The sequence below is a fragment of the Falco cherrug genome, chromosome 4 (genome assembly GCF_023634085.1).
Source record: "Falco cherrug isolate bFalChe1 chromosome 4, bFalChe1.pri, whole genome shotgun sequence".
Classification (NCBI taxonomy): domain Eukaryota; kingdom Metazoa; phylum Chordata; class Aves; order Falconiformes; family Falconidae; genus Falco; species Falco cherrug.
In genome coordinates, this window is record NC_073700.1 from 29,888,812 (window position 1) to 29,915,742 (window position 26,931).

At 34.8% G+C, this 26,931-nt stretch overlaps 1 protein-coding gene across 4 annotated transcripts in view; it reads right to left on the reverse strand.

Moving 5' to 3' along the window:
• Nucleotides 1-26,931, reverse strand: part of SDK1 (sidekick cell adhesion molecule 1) — a 412,574-nt gene that overhangs the window by 352,533 nt on the left and 33,110 nt on the right. The window lies entirely within an intron of this gene.

Sequence of the window (26,931 nt, forward strand, 5' to 3'; positions counted from 1 at the left end):
AGATAAGCTTTTCCAGTATAGGATGGATGCAAAGTTCCAAATAATAATTTCTTAGATACTATTTGTCAGAGTTCAGACAAGGTCAGTTACCATGAATCACTTGGCAATAAAATACAACAAGTTTTTTCAGTCAAGAATAAATTTCTATATTAAATATTAATACTTTTATATAATATAATTAATGTACAATGCCTTGTGAAAACATAAAATGCTCATGTGTTTGCTCCAAACATATATATATTGTCTTAAGAAGCTAAAACTTTTTTCCCCCCCCTCCTTAAATCATTTTACTCCTCTACTAGGGAAATGTAACACTGCAGAAATAGAGAAAGCAAAGAGCCATGAAAGCATTTGTACCATTCTGGTCTGTTCCACAACACTAGAGAAAACTCTGGCTGCATCTTTGAAACCACATCCTGTAGTTCAGCGTTCTTCTTAAAATTACATCAAGCACAGAACTGGAGCTTGTCACTCCTCAAAAGCCTATTCAATACAATGTTAAAATTGAAACTTTAAATCTTTAAAAAAGGCAATATTATGAAGTCAGTCACTTGCTGTCACCATATAAGTAATTTTAACTTTTATCAGAACATTCTTGGCATCCTGAGTCCTACCCACAGGAAAAATAAATAGAATTTATGACAGAAACTAATATTTCTAAGTCAAGACCATTTTTTCCAGGATAGTTGCATGAAGTAATATCAGTATGTTTTATTTTATAATGTGCATTATTTGGTAAAGATCAAATTGGAATGGCATATGAAGTTTCTCATATCTTTTAGATTTGTTCAGCATATTGACTATTTCCCTGATTTACTAAGATGAAATGCTGGTGATGGCTACGTAGAGATCTTTATCTGTAGTACAAAAAAATCTCTGCTCTAATGGTTCTATTCAATATTCTCTGAAAATAAGCATTTACAGGTAGAAATGGGAAACTATGAGTGTACCAATCAGAAACGCTCACCAAATATTTTGTACAAAAGTGGCACAACAGTATTCACCTCCACTTTATTTCATAAATGGTAATGAGAGTCCTTCAAGAAGAGAACTGAACATCACTTTTATGCTACCAATAGAATCAAAAGCTACCTGGAGAAGCATTTACCTTTCCAAGGTCTTTATAAGTTCTAATATATTACTTACAAAATTACTAGCAAACTTGCATTTTACAAACCTTTTGAACTTGAATTAGCACTTTTTATAATCACCCAGCAAAGTTCAGAAAAAACTTTGTTTTTACAATAGTACTCCAGTGTTGCAGTGACACTCATTAAATGCCCAGTTAACTAGAAAAAAACCCGAACTTATAACCTGTACTCAGGTTATTTCACTGTTGACAAGAACATAGCCAGGATTTTCACATGTTTTTGCCCAAGTTCAAGAAACCATATCAAAATATGAACCTCCAGTCCTCCAAATGCATTTAAGTATCTTCTATCTGAGAGTGATCATCTTGAACTGAAGTATATATATAAGATGAGGAAATGCAAAAGCAGCGATGCCTGTGATTTCAGTTCAGCATTTCAGTTAAGGTGAATTCTCAGTGTGCAGCACTTTCAAAAATCCAGTCACTCAGGCAACTGTACCGTTATTTCACTGTGAAATTTAGACAGGCATATATTCATATGGACATTATAATTTATCTCCACAAATAATTTATCTCTACAATGTTTGCTTTTAAGATGCTGCACAGTCAAAATTGTAAAAGCGCTACTCCTGTTATAACAGTCCTGTATTTTACACAAAAAATCTGCAGAACTGCTGTATTTTGTGTTTCCATGTGTACATAAATTATTCCAGAAAAGATGAGACAGTACCTCTCTAAGATGCTAGATGAACAAAGTTCTTATTTCTTAACATGATTACTCTTTATTTAAACAACAAAAAAAAAAAAAAGGCAAGCTATAGAATACCCTACTGGATCAGCAATTAAAACCAAAACCAATAGACATACAGACTCTCACCACATCTTCAAGTAGAAACCAAAAGGCAGAACATCTCTATCTTGCCTTTCAGCTTTCAATGGAGGATTTTTTACCATTTAATACACATCCACAGAACAGCTGCTAGGTTTGCCTTGTAAGACAGACACATAAGCAAGCTTGCTCGATGTGAAACTGCTGAAAGTCCAGTACCCGGCCTCCTGGGACGGCAAAACCTGTGAAGGCATCAGTTTATGGCAAGGGAGAAGTGCATAGCCTACCAGCCTTCCTATTGCTGCAACAGCTGTGCAGGTAAGTCTCACTTTGTCAGCTATTTTATACAGCAGGTTTCAGGTACTACAGCAGTAATATGACAAAGTTGGGTACCTACGAGCAGTTTCACCACACCCTTTATGGTGCTGGGCCAAAAGAGATAAAAAGACACCATTAGCATCTGAAATCACCTTTTCAATGTAACAGCCAAAAATACAAAGCAATCTTTATACTCTCTTGGTAGCAGTTTGGTATCACCTTTGAAACAGCAGTGTAGTTTTGAAACAGCACTAAAAACTTCATTGCTTCTTTGCTAATGCTTGTGGCAAGCCGTAAAGGTACAAGGAGGTTCAGTGAATGGGAAACTCTGTGAGGAATGCAAGCAGACAACTGCTACCACTGCTTCTTTTTTTCTGAAAGTCTTTGGAAAAGCCTAAAAACTCCTGCTTTTCAGGTCTCAAATGACTCTTTTCTAACTGGTTCTTATGCAATCAGCAGGAATCTTCACAAGATAATGGTACACTCTTGTATTAGACAAAAACATCCAGATTAAAGTTCAGAGGTTATTACTTCCAACATTTTTTTCCCCCAGATCAATGGAACCAGTTCAGAACAGGACAAAACCAGTAACCTTACCATTGATTTATCTTTATTTTTATACTCTGGACTAATCTTGTCAAGGTACATCTAGTATTCTACTAGATAATGCATTTTAACATGGATCTTTATTTTCCCTCATGTCCAGTAAACAAAATGGAATATTAAAATTACTACAGAGTATATTTCTGTATGGACAGACATTCCGCTTGTGTTCTAAGCCAAACATAAACCAGTTGCAGTTTGGAACTACACAGGCAGATTAAGGCAGTGCAGACTTTCAGCAGGTCTTGTTAGCTCAGTGTCCTGGTTTCAGCTGAAACCAGGACACTCAGGTACAGCGAGACATTAACTCAGTACTTACATGTTATACTAACACATTCCACGAATTCTGGACCCAAAATATAAGGACAAATGACTGTACAAGAACCTGCATGTGTTCTCTTAGAGGTATCAACTGTCACACAGCTAATGATGCCACTGTATAGATACCACTGTGTATATGTTTATGTCAAAGTATTCTGTTAAGGGAAGGTTGCTGGCTCAGCAAAGGGACAAGATCTCTAAACTCCCAAATTACCAAACTCTGATTTAGTGTTTTGCTTCATGTTAAAGAAATCTGTGCACAAAGTTTAGGCCAAGCTGACTCTCTGAAGTTGTTAAAAGTGATGAATGAAGGGACTTCTAATCAAGACAGTCAGCCCTGGGAAGGACAGGAAACAAGAATGGATGGTGAAATACCTTAAGTTATGCAGAAAAAAGCCTCCAAGTTAGAAAGTTCTGGCTGCAAGAGGAGACAAGTTGATAGTGTTGCAATCCACAGAAAGGCAGTTGAAAGTAGGACAAAGGTAATTGTGGCTGTGGGAGATCGGCGACCTCTGACTCAAATAGCTCTCCCAAGAGAGGGCAAACCTCTGCTTAGGGAGCATGTGTAGCTAGTAAAACATTTCAGTAGTGCTGTCTGAGGATGCATCCAAGTTTGCATTAGAAGCAAGAAACTTGCAATCAAGCCTATATGTGAATGAAAATGAACATGTAATACACTATGACTGTGCAAGTACTCTACTGTACACAACACGTACCCTCAAGTAACTTGGTGAGCACCTCCGCAGGAAACATTCCCCCACACTCCCAATGCTGTAACAAAAAACGCCCGCCTTCTAAAACTTCAAATCAAATCTTAGAGGGTTTTTCTCCGTGACCGACTTTACAGTATCATTTCTGCTGACCCAAATGGGGACACCGCTATTGAGTGTTGCCGGATCTGTGGGATCACAGGAATCCCAGCTGGCACCAAGGGATTCTCAGGGAAGAATCCCCTGATCAGACTCCAAAGTATATTAAAAAAAATAGCTGGTTTTGCTTTCACAGCTTAAATGATGGTAATTATTTTAGTGTTGTGTATCATTGCTTTTGGAAACTGTCACTTTCTTTTCCCTTCCACATGAAGCCTTCTTTTTTAGTTGGGGTATATATAGAGAAAAGTCAAAACACATATCGCTATGTATTAGAAACTACAAAACTCTTAAAGAAAGGTCATCTCCAAACCTATATTCAGTTAATAACATTTAAGAATAATTCCAAAGAACCCGGTAACTTGATTGAATTAGTTCATTTTCACTGTTCCTTATCTTAGCTTTAACCATAAAAGAACATGTCTTATTATGACAAGAACAGCTCTCGCACCTGGAAGCATCTATAATTCTTCTTTGAATTGCCATCATTCTTTAACATATCCTATTGTATATGCCTGAAGCAATACAGTATTAAACTACCATTTTAAAAGTTTGAGTTTGCCATACATATTGTATGCAGTTTCTGCACTAATGTGAACTTTTTACTGAAGAAACCACATCCTGTGCAGGATACAAAGGATCAGCTCCTACAACAGGATCAAGAATCAGTATTCTGGACATAGTAAAGATAGACAACGTTTATTGTGGAAACTTGGGGAAAAAAAAGTGACAGAGAAGCCTGAGAATTAAGATAACAGAGGCACTATGTTTATCTGCTTTTAACTCCCTATATTCTGATTAAAAAAACCTTCTCTAAATTAAAAATGTTAGTTGAGCTGTTGCTTACTCTACTCATGTTTGGAACATATATCAAGAGTCTGTGAGTTAGAGTTTACCAGGTGCTGCCATGGTCTTCACAGTTAAGTTTGTGTAGTTGTATGAAACAGACTCGGCTGGTGTACAGAACTTAGCCTTGTTATTTGAATGTATCACAGTACACTGTAATCTGTCTGTTTTCCAATGTATTAGATTAACATTTATCTCTTTAAGCACACAGCTTATCTGTCAAAAAAATCCTCTACAGTGTCTGGAGCTATGTCTCCAAACAGTGTCCCAGTTCTGCACAGACTGTTATTTAGTGTCCCAATTCTCTTCACTTTGATAAAGAAGAAAACTATTCAGTTCTGACAAGTTGATTAACAAAAATCAGCATTATTTTCAGAAAAACAGATCAGCTATTCCCAGAAATACTGCAAAACTATTCTCATCTATTTTTGACATGGCAGAAATGTACATCAATTCCAAATATGAATGGCAGTGATAAAGTCAAAGTAGAATTGAAGTAGGGTTACTTGTGTAAGAATTACACCTGCTAGCAAGTATTTTCATGCTTCAAATGCGTGACTTGACCCCAAAATTGTACTTTGAAAGATGAAGTATTTTCTACAGATTCTAAAGCTTCCATTTCAAAATAAATCTAACCTTCTAACCACAAAAATAATCTCCGAAAACTAGGTTGAAGCTGTTTCGCTGTATTAGCAAGGGTAAAAAAAATGTACATTTGTCTTTGCTTTTCCTACTTCTATTTTCTTCTACCTTAATAATATGTAACACATTCAAGCAATCTGAGGAACTGCACCTGTTCTCATCTGCTTACCTACACTTGTTTTTATTGCCACATCATGAATTATTAGGTCAATTTTGATTTCTACATTCCCATACAAGTCTGCTGCTTTTTCAAATAATCCTAGAACAGGATTCAAAAGATGTGTTGCTTCACAATAAATCTGTTTCAAAAGGGTATAGTTCTGCATTCTCATGGATTTCTATTTAGCTGATAACTATGAAGTTTCTCCATCCAAAATTGGGTATTAAACATCAAAAGGAATTGTATCTAAACTCCTAAACTTGTAATCATCTGCCCACAGAGGTATGGTTACAGTATCAGAATATATATTTTTGAAAACTTAAATTATGTAATATTTTATTACTGTTAGATTGCTATATATTAGATTGCTATATATATTATTCTTAGATTAGGGCTCCTGTTGTTGGAACAGTGAAATACTATCAATAATAAACTGAGGAACATGCATCATGTGATTGCTGTTCATGAAATTGTGTATTTGTATTGAAATCTGGACTATTGCTATGAACTAATATTACGCTATGGCCCGTGTGAAGATTAATGAATTCTTGTTTACCTCTGTATTTATGGCTCTAGGTTGAAAAAAGAATTCTATGACAAGAAAAAATAAATCAATCTGTAGGTAACTTCAGATAGGAGGAACAGATTGAAATAGGCCCTAACTTCCTATGCCTTATGGTTTAATAGTATTGTTCTGCTGTATCGGAAACAACTGGATAAGTCTTGACTGTCGTATTTATATACATAGTGTTCTTCTATGAGCAGCGTTGCAACAAATCCTGTATTAATTACAGTAATTTATTGTTCAGTAATTTTTAAGCAAATCTCAGAAATATTATAACTCTGTGACTTACATATCAAATAGGTGTACTGCATCTTAAAGAGAAACAAAGAGTGACTATTTAGAGATATTTTTCATTTAAGACAGGGAATTTTTTAAGGGGTTACGTACACTAATAGCAACGAAGAATATCTGATTTCAAAATTTTCAGCTTTGTCTCTGTTACTCAGCAGGAGACTGCTTTCTTCTTCAGAAAACACTATTTTCTACCACTTTTCCAGTGGATTAACAGAATACATGATTCACAAGCATAAAGTTCTGCAAAGTGATAGAGAGGGATTAAATTTGACGACCACTATAAGTGACTCAATGTGTTCAAACTATAAGGCCTTACATTTTTGAGAATAAGCAATGTAAACTTATTAATAAGCTAAAAAGTTTCCTTTAAACACACAGAAGGCTATTCCTGTATCCAAGCCCAAAGAACAAAACTAATGACACTACCAGTATATTTACTTTTTTTCTTTTTTTTTTTTTCCTACAGCAATTGGGTTTTTCCTCAGGCGTTGATTGCACAGAATACTTCTGTGGCAAGAAATATATGATTTGAGGACATTACAAAAAATATGACCAAAGGGCTCCAGAAAGTACTCAGTAATTAACAATGGTGCTGTCCACAGATATAATTGAGAAGCGAACCACACCCATTCCAGATCAGCGTACTGTAGATACAATAAGTTTTGCTTAAAAGTATCCTATATTCTGAAGGCCCCTTATATCCCTGTTTGTAATTCAGAACACTCAACCCATAACACAACAGTAATTTAAAGCATTATCATTCAGGTTATATTTTAGATTATTATGATTAAATATAAATAGGTCAGTTCTACTCTGCTTCTTCACTGATAGAAATTTTGGAAGCCAATTTTTATTTGATTATATATAGAGGTCACATCTTCAAACATCAAGATGCTCTTTGAATACCACTGTTGTAAACAAGACTCAAATTCAAAGATAAAGATGAAAAGCTAGTATGTGAATTTGCACTGAGAAGTTGGAATAATGCGCCCTCCAAAACCACAACAGAAAGAATACAGCTTGTCTTATTCCTTTGTCCATGTTAAAAAGTCACAAAATAACACAACCTTGCTGAGAAACCATGATCTTAAATATAATCCTAAAATATCCCAGTGGGGAAAAATGGAAATGATACAGCACTGGCACTGTAACATTTTAAGAAAGTTAAGACACCAAACTGTATACAAAGTGTCATTAACCTGTCCTTAACCAGTGCTATACATTCTCCATGTCAGTGATCACCATAACTCAGTTACAGCTTAGATGTCACAGATATGATCAATTTGACTAAGGTTGCTATTAACATTTTTAATTTCACGTCCTCCAAAATACTTGCAAAGAATACTTTTTTTTGGATCACCACACTTCAAAAGAGTAGTCACAATGTGTGTGACGATTTATCTTTTAGACCTTCTATGAAATCAACTGTGAAAGGACAACAGAACACAATACAACTAATCCTGCACAGAAGTAGTAAACCAAATGAATTTCTAAATGAAATCACACTGCTCCATAAAAGAAGATGTAAAACTTGTACAGTATAGATAGCATACTTCCACTAGGGATTTTAGCAAATAAGTGAGGAATTTTGCCATACAAAACAAATCCAAAAATACTTCATTAATGTCTTAACAAAAAAGTAAAATTATACCATCTAAACCATCTCAAGTTCAGTTGCCAAAACTCTGCCACAGCCTTGAGGCACAAAAATTTTAATTACTATTTTAAACATAAACATAGACTACCTGGTCTTACCAATAAGAAATTGAACAATGTTGAAACACAAGTAGCTGATGTAAAATGAAAGTAGAAATGAACTGTAACAAAACTACCAAATAAATTTGAGGAAGCCCACTTCTCCCCTTACAACTGCATGCCTTTCTGTATTAACATTACAAAATATTGTGGTTGAGGGCATTTTTTTAATGAATGCAAGGATAAACTTTTTTGGGGGCCAGTAATAATAATTTCTCTCATTCTCACTAATACCACATTACTGAGTTATTAAACAAAGTTTTTAATTGCGCTTGCCCTTTATTTGCTTGCAAAACTGGAGCTGAAATCTCTTGCAAGTTGAACCACCTTTTTCCTTTCTTATGAATACCTTCAACACTAAGAATGCACAGAAATCAGAAATGATTACATTTATCATATTTAAAGTGACACAAACTACAAAGAAACAGGATTTTGTATTATTAGCATTACACATGTAACCTCTTGGTCCCATTGGAGTTTTCCTCTTCTCTCCTTTGGGGGGAGGGGGGAGGCAAAGTTAAAAATCCATTCTTTTTGATCTATACAGATATTTCTTTTCCTAGTGGAAATCTAAAATGTCTGATCTCAGTATGACATCTCTTAAAGTACTAGTAAGACAACACTCTGAAGAATAGGAAGAAGAAAAAAATTACAAATGGGTCAATTATCCTTATTACCTCCCTCAGTCACCTTATACTTCAGAATTTATTGCTACCTACAAGCAACCAGTTGCAAAACCAATTTCCATAAACAAGAGGGAAATCAGAAGCATCACATGAACCAAACTAAACCGGAAAGAAAAGTTACGGGTTGGATATCTCAACCCTTAAGATTTGAATTGTTAAAGGACATTGCCTGGAATCAGCAATGACTGTAAACTGCCAGTAGCATTTGTGGCAGAAGCAATACTCAAAACATGCGACGGGAGCTTCTTTTTACAAAAGAAAACAAAACATCAGAGAAGAAATGGCCATTGCACACTGCCTGGAAGGCAGGCAAATACTAGACAACACTTTTTTTAAAAAAAATTGTTATTCTTTTAAGCATAAAGACTCCTAAACAATCATTCTTTGGGAAAATTCAGTGACAGTGAGTTATAGCACAGGCAGACCACATGCAGGAATTCCTTTTATCTGACTTCAGCCATCTCCATTGCCATCTTTTTTTCTCAAATAACAATTTCCTGAAGTCTCCTGTTTTCCAGAAAGAAAGAGGATAAGAAGAGAAGACAACATGAAAGAAGTTTGGGGGGGGGGGGGAAAATCTCCTATCATGAAACAGAAAGGAGACACACACACAAAAATATAATGTTTTACAGTATTTATTATTTTTATTTTAAGTAGTAGGCAGCATTATCTGTGGAAGATGAGCAGAAAAAAAGTCAAGTAGCAATGGAGTGCAGAACACCTGGCTCTGCAAAAAAAGAAGCATATGCTTTAGCAGAACATCTTGTAGTGGTTAGAGAGAGAAAGGATCAAAGATCATGTATCAGCACTGTCAGTTTTCTCATAATGATGCTTTTCTACTCAGTACCTTGCAGATCTAAAGTATTCCAAGTACTAAACTTCCAGAAGAGGCTATAGAGAGCTGCTTTACTTGCTTGGAAAAGGTGAGTACCAGATCCATATGACAGTGCAGAGCTTAAGAGGTAATCTCTTTTTTTCATGACTTTATTGAAGACCATGAAAAATACATCAGTCATCTTCTACAAGGACAACTGTAACAGTCAGTTTTTAGAATTGTTTTTTAAACATCATAGCATGTTAAACGTAACTGGACAGATTCCGCAGTCCCAGGGAAACAAAGCAAACCGAAAAGTTGGTGTGGGAAATAGTTATAGTTTTCCGACCACTGTGTAGTCTCACTCACTATTTACAGCATTTTAGAGACAACACTGAGACAGCTGTCAGACGGAGTACAACAGACTTCCAAAACATTCGCCTGCACTTCATTCATGATCCTCCTTAACTGCCCAATACAACCTGCATGAAGGCGGCAGGATGCGGGGGGTATTTACACTGGCAAGTTTACACACTAAGTCCGATATTTTAGGCAGCCCTTCCTCCCTTTACAGACAGTAATCCCGCAAGAGTCCTCCCGTTACTATTTCAAAGTTCCTTTATTTTATGGTGAACTGAATTGTTTCAGGTTCTTGATATTTATTGTCATTTAGGCTCCAATTCAATGCTTTAATCATGCAACCATAATGAAATTCAGTGGAAAGTTAAACACAGACAAACCCAAATACACAAGGTTAACTTCCATGACTAAGTTTACACACCCCTCAATACTAAGGGCATTCACACTGCTTAAGTGAAATGCAGAATCACTTTAATATCTCTCTAAATTAATACCAGAAGTGTATGGAGCATTTTTGAGACTAATTCATAACTATATAGAAAGCAGATTTTCTAGATATTTACATATTATGCCTCTTAATCTGTACTTAATAGACTATCATCTTAATTTATCTCATTACATCAGCTATCATTATCTTTCTGACAATTTTATAACAGAAGAAATTCAGTCACCTCCTGTCTTAATTTTTTATCTAAATAATGTGGCTTCTGTTCTTAACGAGGATATGTTCAGCTGAGCAGTATGTCAGTTTATCAGCTTGGTGGAGGCAAGGTTGGTAGGCACTGTAGTGCAGTCCGCACCCAAGTACAATGGTATACAGGATAAGTCTAAATTATTTATATATGTTGGAGAATACTGGGTAGAATCTACTGACTTGCGAAAATGCAGTAGTGTTATACATGGATTCTTTGAAATACCCTATTTTTTAATCTCTGAAGTGATATATAAAACATACTATATGACATTTTAATCATCGCTAGCAATGCATTTCCAATCTGGCAAGCAAACCACCCACTCAACCAACAACTCACATAAAATACTCACATGCAACACAGATATACAGGAAGCTATGAAAAAACCCAGTGTAAGAGGAAGACTTGCTAGCATGCAGTCTACCAAAATCAAATATTTTCATGCCTTTCTCTATTCATCCTGTTAGCAACATGTATCAAATATTAATATTAAAAACACAGAAGAATGGTATAGAAAACTAGGGATTCTGAGTCTTACTAGAGACATAAGAGTACAAATTCTGAGTTAATTGTCAGTTCTGATTCATTAATCTCTAGTTTTGGTTGAATCGCTTTATTATTTTTTTTGCCTTGGTTTATTTCTACAGACCATTGAAGGATTAGCTCAAGCTTATAAACCATTTTAAACAAAAAGGGATTTCCCTATAATTGCTAAGTAATACAATTACTGATGTCTTCCTTCTGAACTGAAAGAAAAGAATCCTTTTGAACAAGAGTTTGCTTTTACAGCATGCTTGTTCTGATTATAGTTTTTTACAGCCAAGTAACAATAAGGAAAGCATTTAAACTGGCTTTACCATTTATATTAATATTAAGTATGTTTTTTATATATATATATATGTAATGTATAACTCCTTGGGGCCCCATTTAGTTTTCTTTCTCACTCAGAAAAATAAAAAATATTTTCAAAAAAATCTTTAGAAGGTTTATGATAGGAAGAAAAACAAAAAAAAAATCCAAATCAACCAACCAATCTTCGCTATAGCGTACAGCATTAAGACTCTCAAATGAAGAGTTTTCCTAAGGTATTTTCACAGGCAGATTGTTTTTTCAACTTGCTTAAACAGGATAAAAACATTTTTGTCTGAAACTCAACCCATGTCCTTTGAAACATTAGCAGTAGACTACTACTAACATTAAAGTACAGTCCATTGTATAACAAAGGCAAAAGAGTAGCTCTCCATCTCCCTCATCAGCAATCTTGGCAGCCAAAACCCTAAATCTGTGCCAAACAATCTGCATGGAGAATCTGCTGCTGGTTTCAGGTAAAAATGAGATGAATATACATTAAAAAAAAAAAAAAAAAAAAAAAAAGTAGCCAGAACAGAGGTTCTTCCTCATTTTTGAAACAAACAAAAAACCAAACAGATTCTACCTGGTGACAGAGGTTCTTCCTCATTTTCGAAAAAACAGATTCTACCTGGTGACAGAGAACAATGTATTTACTAATTTTGCATAGATCAAAGAAGAAAAAAAGAAAAAGAAAGATAAAAAGAGCATAAAAGGGCTACTGGTTTGTTAGTGAAAATAAGACAGAGTAGAAAAGCACAAAGAAAACCAGTACTTATATCAAATGTCCTTGGTCGATTCTCTCAAGTAAGGATTATAAAACAATGGTACATGAGAGAAAACAAGAGTACTTGGAAAAATGACCTTGGCAAGCTCTTCCAGAGACTCACCTTTTTCAATGCAATTGCTTTTAAGCCACACAAATGACATGAACTTCCTCATATGAAATGAAAAAGATATTGCAACAATGTGAATTGTAAAGGTACTCCAACCTTCCACATTCTCATCCCACACAGTAAGTAGTGCTAAAGATAAAACACGCTCTCAAATCAAATAGACATATTGTTTTAAAGAGAATACGAAGCCTAAGCAAACACAAGATAAATACCAGGTTGTCAAGACTTGTATTAAAACTAAAATACATTAAAATAAAAAGGCAGAAAAATCACAGGAGGGGTTCAGTAAGAACTAAGAATTTCAGCTGCGTCCAAAAAAACAATTACTGCTTTAACAGGAACTAATGAGTTCCAAATATAAACACAGAAAGAACACAAAGGTATTTAAACCACCTGCACTGTGACGCCCTTTAGCACCCCAGTCCTGGCAATTCATCAAACAAAAAAGTAAATACTGCTCTAGCTAGGCTCCTTAGCTCTGTTTGTTTAAAATTCATTAAGTTCAAAAAGTCAATTCAATGTACACCCTCAGAGTTCAAAAATTATAGACTTAATACAGCAGTAATTGATAAGACAAATACTAAAATATTCACTAGAAGTATAATTTAAAACTTAAAACTGAATAAAGACATACATAATTTTTTACATTATTGATACTTTTACCTGCTATTAACATGCAAGGTCCCCTTTGTTCAGTAAATCAGTGCAGAGCTGTTGCTTGCTTGACTTCAGTCAAGTACAAATCCTCTACTTCAAGCAGATCAACTGCATGGTATATCACCAAGTTCCTACCTTCTACAGATTTAAAGATCTTATTTTTGAGCCAATTCATGACTTTCAAAGCTACAAACATTCCCTTAGAAAATCTGAAAACTAAGAACTACATTAGGGTTAAAATTTTAATAGAGCCTTCATGCACTGTTGAAAAGAGAGATTTCAGCTAGAGGTTGATTTATGCTCTTCTGCACTTGTCATTTCCTTCCTGCGACATCAGCTCATTGCGTGAACATGCTTGCCTTACAAAATTATTGCTGTGTTAACTTCTGATCAGGTATAAGCTAACTTTCTCCCAACACAAATGTGAAGAAACATTAAGGCACGTAACGCAATTTTTACTTTTTTTTTTCACCCTTTATTTCCTTCACCAGTTGATGCAGATCTCTCTTTTTCCTATCATGGGACTATCGGCATCCTAAACTTGAAAAAAAATATGTCTGGATACCTTAACAATAAGGAAAAAAAAGAATTCTATTTCTTTCGCTGGAATTCCAGGCTTCTATAACCAAAAGAATAGAAAGTATACCTGGAACAGCACTGATTTTCCCCACTACCTCACTGTAGGACAGTGGGAAGGGGGAAATGTGTCAGCTGTGTGCCTCTTGGTGTGTACACCATAAAAAAATGGGAGCATATGCTGTAAGACCTGGGATCTATGCATATATATATATATATATTTTTTTTATTTTTTATTTTTTTTTTCAAGAGAACTCCGGGCTGTGCAACCTGAAGTTCTTGTCTTTAGCAGTTGCTCCCTTCCTGGCTCTTCTAGCAGGGTGAAAAGAAGCTGAATTCTGGCCAAAGATTTACCCACCTCCGGACATTTTTCAAACCAATGTGATCTGTCTAGAATGTAATATTTTAGTGTCCTTACAGAACACTGAAATGCACACTTGTATTAGCAGTATTGTCCTCCCTCAAACACTGTCCTGGATTTCACTTCTTTCACTGTAATGGAAGGACAAGTATTTAACAGGATTTTCTGACATATCAGTTCTTTTTTTCAAGCTGAATCACAGTGAACTCCTGTGAATTCCCTCTGCTGGCTGACAAAAGCTGAAAGTTTATGTCTGGTAACTGCCTTCCCTAGATAACTCCATTTCAATGTTAATAATTCTTTGCAATTCACTCCATTTATTTGGCCTTGGCTATCTTACCTGACCAGCACCTCTTACTTCTGTGTTCTCCTTCCCTGTCTTCCCCCACAAAATTTCCTGAGCCCTACTTAGTTGCTACTGAATATGTGAAAAACATACGTATTTTTCATTACATAGGAATTCCTCACATTATCCATACAAGAATATGGTTTTTCTTTCCAGGTTACTGAGCAGAATATTTCTCCAAGTCTGCAATTTGGAAAACTGCAAGCTTCCTGATAAAATTGCAGACATCCAGCAATAGTGCACTTTTTTGGTTTTTTTTAAACCAAACGTGTAAACTTTTCAACAAAATCCAACCTAAAAAAACTGAATTGAAATTTTTTTTTCCCCTGAAGTGACACCCCATTGTAAAGGTAAGACAGAATACAAAAGCGCAAAAGATTAGTTTGTTTCCACAGCAACCAACAGATTTGCTATAAAATAGCAGGAGCAATGTCATGGCAGCAGAACCAAGCCGCCTTGCTCCATAAAGGGACATGTCTAATTGCCATTGATCCGCCACAGTACACCAAGAGCCTGGGGAGTATTAGGTGTCTCTCTCTTGGAGCTGGCTGTACATATGCAGCAGAGTTCTCACCAATATGGCACATTTGAAAACAAAAATTGTGATCATCTGTGGATTGTCTTTGTCTTTCCATAGCTGTTTGTGGAAGTTGCAGTGGCATGTAGACGTTTTTGCAGGAACTGGTGTGACTAAAACTAACAACAAAGTTTCTACTTCAAAAAGTTTCTACTAACAAAGTTACATATTGGCTTATTGTCACCGCAATTTTTTCAAATTGGTTTTTTCCTCCCTCAGCTGTCTGATCTACTCATTTGTGCTGCTAGCAGAGATGGGTCTTGACAGATTATATAGACTCTAATTCCCACTTAAAAGCCTCTTACTACATCACTCATTATTTTTGTATTTTTAAAACAAGTACCATACCTTATTGAAACTCTCCCAGAGAATTCCCATTCAGTTTTTAACTATAGAATATCCCAATATCCCAGGATCAATTACTGAAACTTCTTGTATGGTAGGAAAGTAAACATAGAAGCAGAAAAAAAGAATTGGAATGACATGACTGACCTGCTCTACTCTCGTGCTCCAGATGTTTGGTAGACCACAAGTATTAGGTTTTTATTTTTTGCCATTCAAAAAAAAAGAAAAAAAAAAGGTAAGCTACAAAGCAGGTAGTATATAAATGAGGAGCAGTAATGAGATCAGCTTTGGTACAGGTGGATCCCTCATCCATTCCAAATCAGTGTGGCTACATCAGCATCTGGAACATACCCGGATCAAGAAACAGCGGAGCTAATCAGCTAGTTACTAGCTACCCCCATGAGCTGGGCTCCCAACCTTACTGGTGATACCTAAAACTGGTATCCACTTTTCTTTAGCACCAGAATTGCCCAGCACAAGGTAACAGAACAACTATGTGCTCTGTGAACTCTGTGAAGTGCTCAGTGATCAGGGAAAAGAACACCTGGGCTTCCAGCAGAAATTGAAACTAATGGTAACTTTAAAAATGCATATGCATATTTTATAAGTATAAATACAGTTTAGCATCTTTAAAACAGCTTCAAGTTTCCATATATGTATCATGTTTCCCTGTGCATCAGAGTTTTGGTGGGGTTTTCTGGTTTGGGTTTTTTGGTTTGTTTGGGGTTTTTTTTGGTTGGTTTGTTTTTTTTTGGGGGGGGGGGGGGGGCGCGAGTTTTGGTTGCTTTTTCAACCCCACCCCTAAAGACACATTTATTTTTTATTTTTAGGAATTCTGAAAAGCTTTATATAAATAACTATTTTGGTAGAATTATATTCATAACACAAATACAGTAAGAAACTATGATATTCTGCAAACTCCTGACATTATTCCTATGAAAGATAATAGAACAACAAATCTGTTGATTTGTCTGTACATTCCTGAACAGCCAAGCTGAAGGCCCAACTTTTTTTTTACATTTGGAAGAGAAAGATTAGCAAATTAGCCACACCAAAGCTTGTCTTTCAAAATTCTAGCATAGCTTTAACATTTGCTTTTGATCAAAAAAAAAAAAAAATTATAGCTATCTCAACATTGAAAGGACTCAGACATGGTGTGATTGGTCAAATTCAGACCATCTACTGGGTGTGCCGTTGTTGATACTGCAGTTATTGATCTCAGTCATGTAATAACACTGACAAGAACGACCTGTTTTCCAACCTGCAAAACCACTTCTCAGCCCTTTACCATTTTGGTACTTGTCTTCCAGTTGCACACATATTACTTTCGTTACAAAGAACAAAAAAAAAAGCACAACAATAAAACAAGATTTTGTGTTACAATTTTAGTAATGCTCATTATGAATCTTATGGGCACAAATTACTAGATACCCATCATGATGCAAAATAGTTTTCTGCAATTGTAGTTGAAAATAGTATCTTGTACTGAGACATGAATATAAGTAATGACCTGCTAACAATCTTAAATCTACATTTAAAAATTAAGAAACATGTAATTGTAGCTGTTAGGTTTCTTGTTTATATTATCTGTCTAAATGACTATACACTCACTATCTAATGAGTGACAATTTGCCAAGTTTACAATAATAGGTTAAGGGTAAAATTGTTTCTTTTCTTCCTCCTCAATTTTCCCTTTTTGGCTGGGTTTGTTTGGGTTTTGGGTTTTTTTGTTTGTTTGTTTTTAATCAGAATCCACTACTTGCTGTAACTTGAAGAGCTCTTTCTTAGTCTTCCAGCATCAACCTAAACCTTCACTTCTGAAAAATACACTTGGGAAACCTTTGTTTACACTTTTATCAGGATTTAGTGCTGAAGAAAACCAACAATGAAAGCAAATACAAACCAGTATTGACTTCCTTATATCTGCATCACCCTGACACAACAGTTCAGATCAGTATGAAATTAATTGAAATCTGTTATTGACTCTGAAATCTAAAGATGGCAATTTAGATGTCAACATTAGCTAACTGGATTTTAATGTTAACATGCAACAACTATGACAAATGAATTGATGACATGTAGAAATTTCTGACATCTGTAACTCTGGACAGCAAATGGAGTTGACAAATGGATCTGATGGCAAATATTATGTGACTCCCTAATTAAGGGTGTACTGAAGTTTGCACTGAAACTGCACTGGAATAACACAGTGAATTTTCCACTTTTCAGTTTCATGAAGTACATGCAAGTTCAAGCATTAAAAACCCTACAATCTAATTTAGTATTGTTCTTCACCTATCTCATACAGGTGCAAAGCAGAATCAGGCACCGTGAATCAGACACTGATTCTCCATCTTTGACAAACAGGCAAAGAATAGTTCTTTATTTACCTCAATTATACTTAGTAGTAATCAAAATCAGTTTCATGAATATTATATAAAAATTACTTATAAGAACTTATAAAAACTGTTCACCAGTTTATTAATTAAAAATAATTGTTAGTTTTAATAACTCTAAAGAAATATATGAGAACAAGTATTTAATTCAATTTCTCACTAATGCATAAATACAAACTGAACTTGCTTTCTGTACCTTAGGAGATTCATTTTACTCATTATTTTTTGCAACTTATGTTATCGTTACACACACAACTCCCCATCACAGCCAAAGGACTTAGCCCCACTGTGTAAAAACATAAAAGAAAAGATAATAGACAAAGAGCTTACTAAAAAATTCCAAGAAGTTCTTTTCAGACCCCTTTTTAAAGATACAAATTCAACAGCATTTAAGCATATACTTTAAGTCCATCCATTAAGCAAAGGTTTTCATAAAAAACATTTAAGTCCCGTTGATTTCCCCAAGATGCAGGCATCATTATACACTGTCTCAATGCAAGTTCAGCTTTGTACACGTTGTCATGGGTGACAGTGAAGCACATGACAGGAGCACAGGACTCCACTATGGGGTACAGTACACACTCCAGAAGCTCTTGTAGAGCAGTAGTTTCCTTCCTCAAACAGGTAGGGTTGTGAAGCTGGAAAGTAGCCATGATGCTACAGTAAGAACAGTGCTGAAGGGCGAAGAAAAGGGAAGCAGGGACTAATTTGGAAGGTTTATGTGCCTTTAGCTCCTCTATAATTCCAAAGCTGGTCTTAAGTACAAATTTAAATAATACTGTGAAGTGGGCAATAGTCCTTCTGAGTCTATAAAAAACCCCAAATGTCCTATGAACAGTCACTTTTCTGTCCCATTTTTGGATTTCGCCATTCAATTTGCCATTCCTAAACTGTAATCACAGATTACCTAGTTATAAAAGCATCTTCAGTGAGTACTATTTACATAGAGAAGGAATCTTCAGCTACAGAATCCTGATCCCTCTGTATCTTTACTACTTGCAATAACTCCGCTTCTGTTGGGTCATCAAAATTGAACAAATGAAGAATAGAATCACAAAGTTACTCTCCACTATGCTTTTTGCAAACATAATAACCAAACACTACAGGTCAAAATTCCACTATATTATAATTAGTACTCTAAATATGTTTTTCTCAAATAAAAACTTTCCAGAACGTGCATTGCTGATAGATGTTCTTACTCTCCTCTGGGGAATTGGGGACATAGTGGGGAGCACACTTTTCTTAAGAGTAGAGCTGACAAGGGAAAAGCTGGGACTCTGAGGTATCAGTCCAGTTCATCTTGTTCTCCTTAGAATGTCCATCATAATTGTTGTAGATCTAAGTTTTGAACCTTTTGGCTTCTACATTTGAAAAACAGACGATAGGGGAAAGAAATGGCTTAAGAATAAAAATAATCCATTTGATTCCTTTAGAAATCAGAATTGTCATCATGAAATATCCTCATATTAAAAAATATACTTCAAACTACTCTGCCTTCACAGGGCATATTCTTGTTTCATTTGAACAAAAATAATCTTATTTTAAAGTATGAACTTTACAGCCTCTTTGCTGCAGCTCAGTAAAAACTTGCTGGTAATTTCTTTCCACACAACATTCAACCTTACTTCAGGAAACCTGTAATAGAAAACTTCAAAAAATCATATAAACAATGGCAATTCTACCAAATGTTTAATTTAGGATTTTCCAACTCCCAAATAAATATTAGATTTGACTTTTAGGCAGTTGAACATACAGAAAGCATAGGCAGACTAAGGTACTGAAAACACTCTAATTTTAAGGGCATTAACAATATAGCCACTGTGTTATGACAAATGCTACTCATTTAAATTAGAGCTATCTGATATTTAATTATTACACAAGATTTTGCTCTTGTGTATATTAGCTTATAAGAGATTGATAGCTTAAGCACTTTCACAATGCTCAAACTATCCTTTTAAATGAAAAATAAATCTGTGAATCTCCATAACAATCATGAGGAAAAACTAGTTTAAACTATCATAAGTTTTCTAATCACTGCTGTGATCAAAAAAGGATCTTCCTTTTTTGATAAATACTGCCCTACACTTACAGTTTTCTCATTTGACCAGAATGACAGTGTGAAAAAGCTGTTGTTAATCTCATTAATTGAAAATTCCTGTTTTAGATATGTACTGCAATCTTGTGAATTAACTTGCAAAACATGTAATTACTGAAAGAACTTGTGGTGTTTAACGTAAGGGTAAGGTTCCACATACCTTTTCCTCAGTAGCAATGCTGACTTAAGGGTTTTCTAGTCTTCCTACTCTACTACTCATCCTTGCCCCCATCTGCCCTTCACTTGTACTGCACAACTGTTTGTAGGGCTGCATCGTGAATGTGACTGGGGAACTAATCCAGGTTGGGAAAGGAAGGGGAGGGGGGGAGAAAGAAATGAGGGAATGATTAAATCAAATCAGCTTCCTGATTTAGTTCAGAGACATTTAGTTCAGAAACAGGTATCAGAACACATCTAAAGGGACAAGGCCAGTAAGGGTAGGCATAAGCAGAAACGGCTAGTAATACCATAAGCAAATGTTACTGCTGAATCCTACTTAGGGTAAAATTACTGATTAAAAAAACCTGACAAACATTCCAGAAATTCTACATTTCAAACTTCCAATATTTTAATTTATTTTTCTTTATTTTAAAAGATTATTCATTAAAAATCCGAGTATTTTTGCCATTCATTCTTCTACTAAAATAACCCAAACCATTCTCATGCCTTTCAAACAAAATACCTGTACGTGTGCATCATGTGAACAGCAAAGGGGTACTAAAAGGGTATATTTCTTAAAGACATCTCATCTTTTAATATTTAGCACTTATTCTTCCTCTTTCCATAGGCATACACAGCTTAAGACCACTTCCCACCCCTCCCAAATTATTAACACCATACAGAACTGATTACAATGTATGGAAAACCTTCACAAAGTTTCTGTCCTTGACCAAAATCACTGTTATCATGCGACTGTTTATCTATTTTACTTTCTAGAGTGAATCAACTTTTTCAGCAAATGCCACTATTTCAGTAATAAAAGATAAATCCAGAATATGTTTAGAATTTGCTATGAAAACTGGAACATGTATCATGTTTTAATATCCAGAGGCCAAAACCGTGCCAAACTCTACAAAGGTATTCATCATTTTATCATGGTTTTATTATATATTTCTATGTATTAAATATAAAAACTTTGTGCAGCTCTAACTGTGGCTTCTGTAATTATTACATTTCAGTAATGTAAACACCATCCTTTGAAGAAAAAAAAAAATCAACCAACAAACCTATTTAATGGAACCATTATAAAAAAATGTTCAAAACATAAGGCAAACTTATGGAATATCCTGTTTTTCACCCTTTGAATTTTGAAAGCATGACGTTGCCAGTACTGCTGTAACATGTACCATACAAAAAGTTTAGATTATGGTTGATTAGGACCATTAAAAATTAACACTAACAAAAATGAGCTTCATAGAAGAGCAATAAATCAGGGGTTACTGCAGAAATATAAGAAACAAGCCATGAAGTCAGAAAATATTTAAGTATGTTTCCTTCCCAAGGCCTGACTTTAGTGTTCATGCACCATGGGCTTACAACCCAACGTTTCCATAGAAGTACTGGTTCATAGTTAATTATATTGCATTTCTACAGAAGTTTTCCATGACTCATAGTAAACTTTCACCTTAATTAATAACTTAATATATGAAGTATGTGAGCCATACACTTAGATTATAAAGCACAGCTGGCTCAGTTAAACTACAGAGTCTTCCAGATGAAATATACAGACATACACTGCACATAATATATGCAGTAATTGCAAAGCTTCCTAGAAATTCTGAACTTCCTCAGTATGAATGACTCAAATATAGACACAAGTCCATAAAATAGTTTTCTAAAATATTAGGCTTTCTGCACAGCAAATACTGAAGTTATACAAAATCTCCAGTGGCGTCCAAAAGTAAATTTAACTTTAACAATGAGCACAGTTAACATGTCTGGGGCCATCTAGCATACAGCAGTTCAGCTCTGATTACCAAGCAGTAGCTTTGTCCAGAAATACTGGGCAAATGCAAGAGACATACACACATATATATGACACACAAACAAACACATGTGCGTGTGTGCGTACTTTTCCGTATTATATAGGTATATCTCTGGAAAAAAAATTAAAATCCAGGAAGAGGAGGACAACCTGAGGAATCCTGATCATGCATAGCATTATATTTACACCAGCAAGACTTTTACCCTCTGCAGTTAATATAGTAAATTAAATTTATGTTTACATACCCATTTGTTGTCTGAGAATTAGTACCTGCTCGAAAGCTGAATTAAGTTCCTTCAAGGCCCTAGAGCAGTCAGTATGTCTAAACAAGGGTAAGAAACCCAGAATGCATGTTCATCTAAATTTAATATCTCTATGAATATATAATTTAGTACATTATATAGTAAAACTGAAGAACTAAATCTTGTAGTTAACGTTGTTTCTAAAAAGAATTTAGAAGCTTCATACATAATTATGTAAAGATGACATCTGGTTCTATAGTAGAAGATACTAATTTTAGAGAAATCAATGAGCTTACATTGAAAGACTGGAAACAGCCATAAAACCAAACATGATTTTTTGTGCCGTCCTTTCTATTAGTTTTTACTACATTTATATTTATTCTTTTTTAAATTTATTTATGCATATAGCAACTTCATAGCAAAATTCTGCCTTTGGGATGTATTAAAAATGTAGCTACATTTCCATATAAAATTTGCTATTGTACAAATAGCATTACACAGAGGAGGTAATGGGATTCCCTGGTGGAAAGGATGGGTGTTAGAAAAATCAACAAACATAAAGTTTAAACAGCACAGTACATGTTGCTTCAATGACATATATAGATCAACTTGGATAAAACTCAGCCACTTCATGGTTTTAAGGATACTTCAGCAAATAAATGCTCAGAAACATTAAAATCACACTTTGAGAAAGCTGGTCAAAGCATGTTAAATTATGGTGTGCCTACTTCTTTTCATAAATAATTTGGCCCACAGAGGATGAAGAATAATTATACAAAGAGATAAAGCATGACTGTGGAATAGGTAAGAAAACTATGCTAGTTTTAATCTAGCTAACGAAGGACAAAAAATCTGTGGCAACATGGTGGCACAGGCTACTCTGATTCCATTAAATTACTTGAGGACAATGAAAATAACAGGAACTGCACAGATTTTCTCTGGGAAATTAAATGGCTTCCATGTTGGAAGTAGAATAGTCTAGAAACAGGAAAGAAAAAAATAAGTTACCTATTCTGAAAAATGATATATAAAGCCAATACACTCACTACTGTGTGGCAGAAGGTATGACTGCAGAAAAGTTTTGCTCAGGTGAGTGTCCTCTGACACAAATCAGGGCACTGTACCACTGTCCACTGCCTGAACAATTAATTAAGCACCAAGCTCACTGGTATAAACAGAGAATTAAAACCACAACAGTGGCTTCCAGCTCAACTTTTTTGGTTTGTAACAGTGGCAACTACTTTAATAATCAGCTCATCATCTCTTCTCTTGATGATTATTTCCCTTCCTCTCGCTCCCTTATCATTACTAGAGATGTCCGCTAGTACTATGCACTAGCATTGCCATAGTTTCCAACTCCTTGAAAGAGTAGACAATAGAAATTCAAATCTAAATTGTTGGGAGAATTATAAAATTAAACTAGGAGTTTCTTCCACAGAATAAACATTGGCTGAAATTTTCCCAAAATTTGCATGTTATATCAGAGGTAATGTTTCAAAACATTGACAAGATTTTTCCAAGTATCAAGAACAACTGTGCTGTTTTCTATAACATCCCACAATTTAACTGAAACAAGTATCAAAACACAGGAGAGCAGCAGTTCTGTCAAGAGCTGCGTAACAAAGAAAGCAAAATTCCCTCGTTAAAAAAAAAGGCACAGTAGACGCATGCGTTTATACTTAATACTGAAACATGCAACAAGCTAATTATGTTTTCACATAACCATAGAGCCCCAAAGTCCAGAATTATTCAGTACAGCAAATGGTGAAAGATATCACTGTCTGTTAGTAAGGGTTAAATAGCATAAAAAACAAGACCTAAACTTTTCAGGAGTGCACATCAATGCACAGACATTTGTTCAAAACAGAAAGAATTTTTTTATACTATCTGAATTAACTGCTAACAGTTGAAAACTGACCATCTCACACACTCAAGGTCAGAAACATTGTGTAAATATTTTCAATCAGCTGAAGGGCAACAGGAGGGCAGACACATCACCTTACAATTTAACTAAAAAGCATTTTATTTCAGACTCAAGACAAGTGGGGGGGGGGGGGTTGGGAGGCTTTTTTTGTTTTAAACATTAGAAAGGAAAGATCTGATACAACAAAACTGGAAAAAATCCTTCAAGAAAAGAAATCAATTGAGATCTTTCCTTTGCATATTTAAAGCACCATTTTTTCAAGAGTCTCTACAAAACTGAAATTCACTAGGGAGAGAAATTGCTTAGACCTCATTAGAAAAGTATTTCAAGAAAGAACACTGTCTTTTCTTCTTTTATTATTTAATAACATAGCAGAAATTTAAATTATAGATTGTAACATCTTTTCTTTTACCTTACAGAAATAAGACAAGGATTGTGATACTACTAAAACAACAGTAAGAAAAAAATATATTTAAGTGTTAATATGATTAAAATTGAAGCATCAACTATACAAACATTTACCTGAGAAAACAGCGTGTCAATTATTAACTCCAGGCATTTTATTCTATGGAATATAAAAATATCACTTGGAGTAGAAATTTTCATTATTAAAAAGGACTAAACTGCATTTATAGCTTTACGGCCCTAAGTTTTTAGTTGATCAGTAAACAATAATATAATTTTCATACAGTTGTGTGTTGATTCTTAAGCTCCAAGATAAAAATAACAAAACATAAATGTCAAAGATTGTTATCTTATGTTTTATTGGTTATACTGTCGATTTAAAGGTGAAGATCATAAGATCAACATATGATAGGTGTGTTGGCTCTAGTTTTTTTTCAAACTTAAAAATACATACTCCTTCCACATTTTTAAAGTTAAATCAACACTGATCTGACATCATCATTCCTGCTAAGGATCATTCCTTAAGCAGGTAGTGCAAACTGATGGACTGACTTAAAAAATGGCCTTACAAGGATGGTGTTACAAATTAGCATGTTACATTTAATACCTAATATCTTTAACTATAGTTCAAATTGAACAAGGAAAATTTTTTTTAGTAAACACTCTATGAAATGTTTTGCTGAAAGGCAATACATTCTGAACTTACGTTTATCTCATGACCTTTTACAATTTGCTACATCTGCTCATTTCATTACTTCCATTTTCTTTGTACTACGAACATAACCAGAGCTGATCCTCACCATGGCTTCTGCCTTTTGCCCTTGTCCACTTAATGAAATGCATACTCATATATTAGTGACATCTACAGTACTGTGATTTTCACATATGTTTACAGCATACTATCAGGTAGAATACTTGCTAAGCAGCAATGACTCTTTGCATGAGTCAAAAAATTTTATTTCTGCTACTTAAGACTAAAACAAAAATGATTTTAAAATTATATATTTTATATATTTAATATAACAGGAAATCTTCATAAAACAGTACTGGAGTCTTCCTTTGAAGACTGATAGATGGTGTTTTGGATGTCAGTATAACACAAGCACCAATAATTCAATGTTCAATTTTTTTTTTAATCACATTAGTATTGAGTTAGGACTACGACTGAGGAAAAATGAGCGCTAAGTTCAGAAAAAAAAGACTCCCTGTAGATTTTAAAGTAAGCTCTTATACATTTGAAACATGATCCCCCCCACCCCCACCCCAGCCCTAAGATTCATTTTTTGAATCACATATTGCTAACTAATGTTTATGTAAACTTCTGAGGCCCCTGGATCAGTGCTATCAGAGCCTCTTCACTGTCCTTGTAGAAGCTGATGAAATGTATTCATTTATATATATTCATAAATGTAAAGGATGCTAAGGCAGAAAGCCTACTCATTATTAGAATACAAAGTACAATGCCAGCAGGTAGTAATCAGCAACTTCATACTCCTATGAATCCTTAACTACTTCACTCTAGAACAAACACTTTTAACAATTTGTTTACTGCAATTCTACTGAACTCCATTATTACTCCCCTTTCTTGCATCTTTAAACCACTTCAGGTCATAAATTTTCATTTTATTTAAACCAACATAAAACTAAATTACTTACTCAAATGTAGAAAAATACTTACTTATTCAATACCACCTTCAAATACTCATAGATTCGTATAATATCAGAGGGCTTCAATCAAGTCTTACAGCCCCCCGCTAGTCCTAAAACATCTTCATAATACTGTTCCTTTTGGCTACACAGATTCATTTTACTTTATGTTTAGAGGCCAGCAGAATTCACAATTCCTAAATCAGGTGAGATACTACAATGTATTAAGTCAGGCTGTTCCGTTACATCTGGAATTCCTTGTTGACCAATGATGTTTTCACATGTTCTGCTGAGGTTCTGAGCCTCTACCTGGCACAAACAGTTTAATGAAATTCTGCAACTGAATTTATGCCTGTCTTCTACTGCACTAAAAGAAGGGAATGAGAAAGTGGGAGAAACAGGTATAGAATTTTCAGACAGCTTTCCTGTGTTTCCATTGATCAAAAACATATTTCTTGGAGTATTCTCTCCCTGATTGTACACTCAAACACTTCAGAAAGGAAAATGACTTTGCCTAGCAAGATTGTTCCCCTACTTTGGAGAATTTCTCTCCTTTCTACTTCACTTCTCCTAAGGATTGCTCTGATTGCAAGAAAAAAGCACTCAGGTGAATAGATTCACTGCCTGCAAATGAAGTGTCTTCAAGATCTCCTTTTTTTAAGACACTTTGCTGCCAAAGTCTCATGAATCCTCAGGAATGAATTAATTTTCTTGTCAGATTGCACTCTTCCGAGGAAACGTTTCTCTCTGCAAATATCATTGTATCTTTTGCTAAGGTTTAACAGTT